The sequence below is a fragment of the Perca flavescens genome, unplaced genomic scaffold, assembly GCF_004354835.1.
Source record: "Perca flavescens isolate YP-PL-M2 unplaced genomic scaffold, PFLA_1.0 EPR50_1.1_unplaced_scaf_21, whole genome shotgun sequence".
In the NCBI taxonomy this organism is placed as follows: Eukaryota; Metazoa; Chordata; class Actinopteri; order Perciformes; family Percidae; genus Perca; species Perca flavescens.
The window spans coordinates 102,501-110,014 of record NW_021166637.1 but is presented as its reverse complement, the minus strand read 5'-3'; the positions used below and the strand labels follow the sequence as shown (position 1 = coordinate 110,014).

Below are 7,514 nucleotides of genomic sequence, written 5' to 3'. Positions count from 1 at the left end.
GCTAGGGGCTGGTGGAGAAAACTGTGTCACTGAAATGCTTTTTTAGTGTATCAAAGACAGGGGCTGGACCATTAGAAAGATCGAGTGAAGGGTTACTACGCATCACTACTCTCACTACTTCCCGTGCCCTCCCCCTGAGTCTGCTCATCACTTCCTCAGCTTGCTCAGTAACTGGAGTCCACGTTTTTTCCGGAAGTATGTCGTGAGAACTGTCTCCCATTCATGAACTGTGCACATATCTGAATCATCACCCTTAAAGCACACTGGCTCTTTAATGCCAGATTTCACCACTAAGTTCACCAGAGAAGGGCCTGCCCGATTTGTTTGTATACCCTGCAACATCGGGCCCCACTCTGCTGTGCAACCTGTACTCTATATGAGAGGTAATGCTCTCACCAATGGGGATCCCAATCTGCTGTGCTATGCATGCTATCAGGTTCACAGAAGCCCCCTCATTCTCAGCACTGGTCGCTCCTACTCCCACTGAACGTAGAGGGACATAGTAGGTATCATTGCCAACTGACATATTCTCAAGATCAGGCATGGGTGTAGATGTGATGAGATCACACAGAAATCTGGCTGTAGCCTTTGCAGTGGATGGTATTGGAGTGAATAAAAATGTCCCTCTTCCCCTTCCAAAACCATTTTAACCCGCCATAATATGGCACAAAGAAAAATGTTATATGGGCAGCAAGTCAAAAACAAAATGAAATAAAACACCCTCTCAATAACTTCCTTTTGTATAAAAACACTATACTCTTCCAGTAGCAAACATCACTCTTTGCAAAAAAAAATATGCATATGATCACATCATACTTTTGATTCCCAAATCACATTAAATGTAAAATAAAATTAAATTTAAATTAAAATTCTCCAAGAAAGGCAAGAGATTACCAAAAGAGCTCTAACACAGCTCTATTTTAACAAGCCAGGTAAGAACACACTAATTAAACCAGTAGTAAATAAAACAATATTGCCCCCATGTGGCAAACAGTGGTAACTGCGCTACAGGCAGATAAATGCGCTCGGGTGAGCTGACTCACTCATTACATTACATGTTATTTAGCTCACGCTTTTATCATAGCGACTTACAATGGCTACCTATATCAGAGGCCACACGGCTCTGGAGCATCTCGGGGTTAAAGGAACACGCCGACTTATTGGGACTTTATCTTATTCACTGTAACCCCCAGAGTTAGACTAGTCCATACATACCCTTCTCATCTCTTATTGGGACTTTATCTTATTCACTGTAACCCCCAGAGTTAGACTAGTCCATACATACCCTTCTCATCTCTTATTGGGACTTTATCTTATTCACTGTAACCCCCAGAGTTAGACTAGTCCATACATACCCTTCTCATCTCTGTGCGTGTCGTAACTCTGTCTAACGCACCCACCGCTAGCCTAGCTTAGCACAGATGCTGGAGGTAACTGGCTCCATCTAGCCTACTGCTCCCAATAAGTGACAAAATACCACCAAGTGATTTGCTCGCAGCACCTGAAGCCCTGCGGTGAGGAGCAGAGAGTTCGCTCAGATTTGGAGTAATATCACTCCGCCCAAGTAGCAGAAGTAGCAGTGCTTCGCCTTCTGAGAATATAGTTCCCAGTATGTATATGGTTAGAAGATGGCTTTGTCTCATGTCACATTAAATCACTTCTTTTTTTTTCTCATTTACAATATCTCTTACTAAAAGGCAGGTAAAGGGTATTCAATATAATACTATATTAATAATATAATAATTTTGTTAAAGTTATTGCTTTTTGTAGTTCTTCTAATGTTTTTATTCCATTCCAGTGAGGCATACATCCCATTTTGATACTTGTTTGTGTTCATGTTGTTTTTTGACTATACAAATCACAACATATAAATAGGAAAATGTTGGTGTTATTTTATTACTTATTGGGAGCAGTAGGCTAGATGGAGCCGGTTACCTCCAGCATCTGTGCTAAGCTAGGCTAGCGGTGGGTGCGTCAGACAGAGTTATGACACGCACGGAGATGAGAAGGGTATGTATGGACTTATCTAACTCTGGGGGATACGGTGAATAAGATAAAGTCCCAATAAGTCGGCGTGTTCCTTTAAGTGTCTTTGGTTGATGTATCACAGTGGGAATTGAACCCAGATCTCCCACACCAAAGGTAAGTGTCATAACCTGTTCACGCAACTTTTTCTTTCTTAACATTGTTTCATAAATGAGGCCCCAGATGACTTGCTGATTCTGCACGGCAGAGAAAAGCTAACGTAAGCTGATGGCTGTAACTGACCACCCGGCCTCGACAGACACTTTTAGCGCGTTCCCGTTTGGAACGTACCATGTCATAAAATGGGGGGTGACATAAATACTAGAAACCTTGTAAAAACAGAGAATGTGATGAATTGAATGTCATTATTTAAAATGTATTAGATTTATCACACACCACACGTTACTCCCATTAAAGATTATGATAAAGATAAATAACTAAAACTTAATTCACAGATCTCCCCTATGCTGCTAGATAATGGAGTTCAATTACATCAGAAATATATCCTGTGATTTACTTTCCCCCTCACCTTTTTCATGGACTGCATAGGAAAAGTCTCGCTCGTTTTGTAAAGTATTTTGTAAAACTTCAAGATGCTTTGGCGCTGCGTTATCTGCCTCATTTTTCACTGAAATAGTTAATGAGCCATATTAATCAAATGCACAGCCGTAGCCCTAATTTCAGGTTGCTCTGTGGTATTGATTATTATTGGTATTAAATGTTTAAACATTAGATCAAATGTGCCAAGTGCCAATTTCCAGTACTTTACCTACTGTATTTTTATATGAATACATCATTTATATTGTCTGTTTGACAATGAAAGAAAAGATTCCGCTTGGATGTTCTTTTTTTAATATGTGAAGAGTTCAAGTTATAATAAAGTCATAATTTCTTATTTCTTGCTTAAAATAAGAAATTATGACTTTGCAAAAAGCAGTTTGTACTTTTCAGTGAGGATCAAATAGCTTTATAGCTATGGACATTCTAGTTTCAAGCATGCAGTTACACAGAACAAGTCATAAAATCTCACTAACAAGTTAGAATATCTTATTAAGATAATTTAGGACCTCAACACTTAAAACAAGTAAAATACTCAAACATAAAATCTGCCTGGTAAGTAAACATTTCTTATCAGAAAAAAATAAGCATATATTAACTTGATTTAAGATATTTCATCTTACTTAGATTTCAGTTTTTGCAGTGTGTACTAACTAGTCTAAAACAAGACACCTGCTTATTAGGCTTTCAGCTAAAGTGTTTGATGGCACCAGACTGAAATCTGTTCTGTTTTCAGTGTGTAGTTAACAGTTTTAACAGCAGTGTGTTAGCGTTTGAACAAATTGCTGTAAATCTAGTGTTGTGCAGGTTGTGGTTAAAGCCCTGTGTGTGTGTGTGTGTGTGTGTGTGTGTGTGTGTGTGTGTGTGTGTGTGTGTGTGTGCTCACTAATCAATGACAGCATGGTTTTCCTAACAAAATGTTTATTTCTCAACATGGCAAACAGCTGATCCGATGGCGTGATGAAACATGTTGCAGTTCCCTCTCTCCACCACCGGAGGAGCTGTTCTCTAACCAATCAGCTGGCAGAGCAGCTGCAGCTCTTATTCATTTCACATATGTTCCACTCATCTACTCATCATGGCATTACGTCGCACCCAATACATACATCATTTACAAGCTGGAACAGTGATGTTAGTAAATGCAACACGTGTCTCCTCCTCTCACATACATCACACCGGGCCTGCTGGGCTGTATGGTGGAGCACCACACCGGGCCTGCTGGGCTGTAGTGTGGAGCACCACACCGGGCCTGCTGGGCTCTATGGTGGAGCACCACACCGGGCCTGCTGGGCCGTATGGTGGAGCACCACACCGGGCCTGCTGGGCTGTATGGTGGAGCTTAAGGGCAACATGGAGCTTGAGGATGTAAAGAAAAAAAGAAAAACAGCAGAATTAGCTTTGATCAAGTTTGGAGGAAAGTCGGAGGTATGGAGCCATTTTAAACAAGTCGTGGGCAGTGACAACAAATGTGTCGGCTTTGCTGAGTGCATTAATGCGGCGCGCTACCCGCCTATGACAGCAAATAAAACGGGGACTTGGATCATGACACATGAAGCAGGCTCGCCGTGGCAGAAAAGATGATAGTCAGCCTTCAACCTCCTCTTTTGTTTCTTCTCCAAGCATGAGAGCTGAGGGCGAGGCAAGTCCTCACGGAGAAATATACGTTTCTTCATTCTGATCCATTTGCGATCAATTTCATTCTGAATAAACCAACAGCAGTTCACAGGCTTCGTCCTTGTTGCATTATTCATTTAGATAATTCTGAACAGATTTCTTTAGTTCAAACAGCTCTGAATATAGTTAAGAATGTCAGTTATAACGGCCCATGGATTAAAACATTGTCTGGTTGAAATCAGGCTCGGGCTCATGATTACAGTTAATGTGTCGTTAACGTGCACAGGCTCGGGTAGGGTCGGGCTTGATTTTTTGGGCCCGATCCAAGCTCTGCTTTGTATACCAATATCCTACAGAAGGGACTGACTCGGGTAATTCAGCTTTGTACTTGTTGGCCTTAAAATACCGTATGTGCACGCAGGGGCGTAGCACTAAATTCTGGGCCCTGTAGAAAAGCCTTTTCTATTGGCCCCTCCCCGCATCCACAGCTATTCAATATAAGAAATATATTGCAGTGTTATAAGAGCAGGATAAATATGGCTATGTAATATGAACAATGTATGAACAACATGTACAGATATGTTAAATGTAGTAGCAGTGACATTATAATAGTAGTAAGAATAATATAGATATATGCAGTGTATTAACAGAATATATAATGAGAAAAACAGAATAAACATGGACCATATAGACAGATTTGTACAGTATGTACAGCTATGTGCAGTGTGGTGACATTATAAGTAGTGAGAATAAGTGTATGAGCAGGATGATTGTTATGAAGAGCAGTAGAATATGGCTATGTATAATTGTAGTATGTGTCTGTATTCTTCATATTATTGTAAGATTATTGCGGGGACATACATCCAGACCATGTTGATCTTGATTCGTAGTACAGACCTCAGGTCAGCGGGGTGAGATTTGTGTTTTTTGATCATGCACAACTAAACAAAGAGTGCAGTTATTAAATCCTGCTTTCACAGTATGAAATCCTACGAATCACTCCACTGGTTTCACGTTTATTTTTCTTTATCACTCAAACTTCAATGTGATACGTTTTCATCTTTTCCACAAAAAAAACTGTCCTTAATACATGATGCACAAGCACTGACAGCAGAGTAAAAGATATAACAAAAAACAATCACCTAACTGTTCTGAGCGGTAGGCCCCAAACTGAATGACAGCTGGGCTCTTCTACACCAGCTGATGTAATGACTTCATTAATCAGCTGATTGTCACATCAAGATCAATTTACACAAATTTTCAGTTTACAATGAGTCTAGTTTACTGTTAATGTCACTGCATAGATGCTCAATTTATCAAAATAAAAGTTAATATCGAAATCATAATATTAATAATAATAATAATAATAATAATAATAATAATAATAATAATAAATTGAATTTATATAGCATTTTTCAAAGACTCAAAGTCACTTTACAAGGGAAAACAGAACTGAACAAAACAAAACAAACAAAAGAAAAGAAGATTCAAGCACAGATGAAAAGATATTAGATATATATAAAAAATATTGGCTCCAACTCTGTCTGTGTGTGTGTGTGTGTGTGTGTGTGTGTGTGTGTGTGTGTGTGTGTGTGTGTGTGTGTGTCAGCTGGGCTGTAGATCCACCTCCTCCTGTAACACCACAGAGATGAAATCAAGATCAGCCACACGGAGAAACACTGGGAAGAGTTTAACCATCCAGCTAGTTTAAATATCTCACGGTACTGTGTTGTGTCTACAGCATCTGATAGCATGTGTCTTCCATTATCGATCACATTGCTTAACTTTATGTATTATTCCATGACTGTTTACTGATACTTACTGTTTACTGTCTCTTATCTGCAGGGATTCTGAGGGCAACTGTCACAGTTTCACCGACACTGATCGCCATCGATATGTGGTTGTAAAGGGAGGAGCTGCAGGTTCAGCAAAAAGAAGAACAGATCAACAGATCAGTCACCAGTGGAACAAAATACACAAACCTATAACTAGAACTCAAACTAAACTACAACGAAATCCAAAAGTCAAAACTAAAATAATATAAATAATAACCTTGATAAGCAGCTAATAGACCATTTGAGTTTAGGTGGTGTTCCCCTTTAAATAGATTCAGATAGAGTCATGTTTTGAAAGAACCACAACACACATAAGTTCAGAAGGTAACAACACTGATAGTGATTGAAAAGAATATTAAAGTAAAATGTTCATGCATTGCATATTTAAACTGTAGTACACCTACACAGCCTTCTCTCATGAAGTATTCCTACATAACTGTGACAAGTTAAGCTCTGTAACTGGTATGTATTCCAGTATTTAAAGCGCCCATATTATGCTCATTTTCAGGTCCATACTTGTATTTTGAGGTTGTACCTGAATAGGTTTACATGGTTTAATTTTCAAAAAACACCATATTTTTGTTGTACTGCACATTGCTGCAGCTCCTCTTTTCACCCTGTGTTCAGGTCTCTGTTTTAGCTACAGAGTGAGACATCTCACTTCTGTAGCATCTTTGTTGGTAGGTAGTACCTAGGTAAGACTACATGCTCAGTAGCTAGGTAAGGACTACATGCTCAGTAGCTAGGTAAGACTACATGCTCAGTAGCTAGGTAAGACTACATGCTCAGTAGCTAGGTAAGGACTACATGCTCAGTAGCTAGGTAAGGACTACATGCTCAGTAGCTAGGTAAGGACTACATGTTCAGTAGCTAGGTAAGGACTACATGCTCAGTAGCTAGGTAAGACTACATGCTCAGTAGCTAGGTAAGACTACATGCTCAGTAGCTAGGTAAGGACTACATGCTCAGTAGCTAGGTAAGGCTACATGCTCAGTAGCTAGGTAAGGCTACATGCTCAGTAGCTAGGTAAGACTACATGCTCAGTAGCTAGGTAAGGACTACATGTTCAGTAGCTAGGTAAGGACTACATGTTCAGTAGCTAGGTAAGACTACATGCTCAGTAGCTAGGTAAGGACTACATGTTCAGTAGCTAGGTAAGACTACATGCTCAGTAGCTAGGTAAGACTACATGCTCAGTAGCTAGGTAAGGACTACATGTTCAGTAGCTAGGTAAGACTACATGCTCAGTAGCTAGGTAAGGACTACATGTTCAGTAGCTAGGTAAGACTACATGCTCAGTAGCTAGGTAAGGACTACATGTTCAGTAGCTAGGTAAGACTACATGTTCAGTAGCTAGGTAAGGACTACATGCTCAGTAGCTAGGTAAGACTACATGTTCAGTAGCTAGGTAAGGACTACATGAGCTAGCTAGCTGTCTCTCCAACTTCAGTCAGTACAAGGCAGGATAAGCTGGGAGACTTC

At 39.9% G+C, this 7,514-nt stretch overlaps 1 long non-coding RNA gene across 2 annotated transcripts in view; it reads right to left on the bottom strand.

Moving 5' to 3' along the window:
• Positions 1-3,900: 3,900 nt before the first annotated feature.
• Positions 3,901-7,514, bottom strand: part of LOC114551608 (uncharacterized) — an 8,905-nt gene continuing 5,291 nt past the window's right edge. Inside the window, exons 5-6 of one of the 2 annotated variants that reach the window (XR_003691951.1) lie at positions 6,020-6,113; positions 3,901-3,939 (exon numbers count right to left, since the gene is read on the bottom strand). This is a non-coding gene — a long non-coding RNA (uncharacterized LOC114551608). Of the gene's footprint in view, positions 3,940-5,197; positions 5,830-6,019; positions 6,114-7,514 lie in introns of those variants that run through there. The other variant, XR_003691950.1, reaches the window with a different exon arrangement.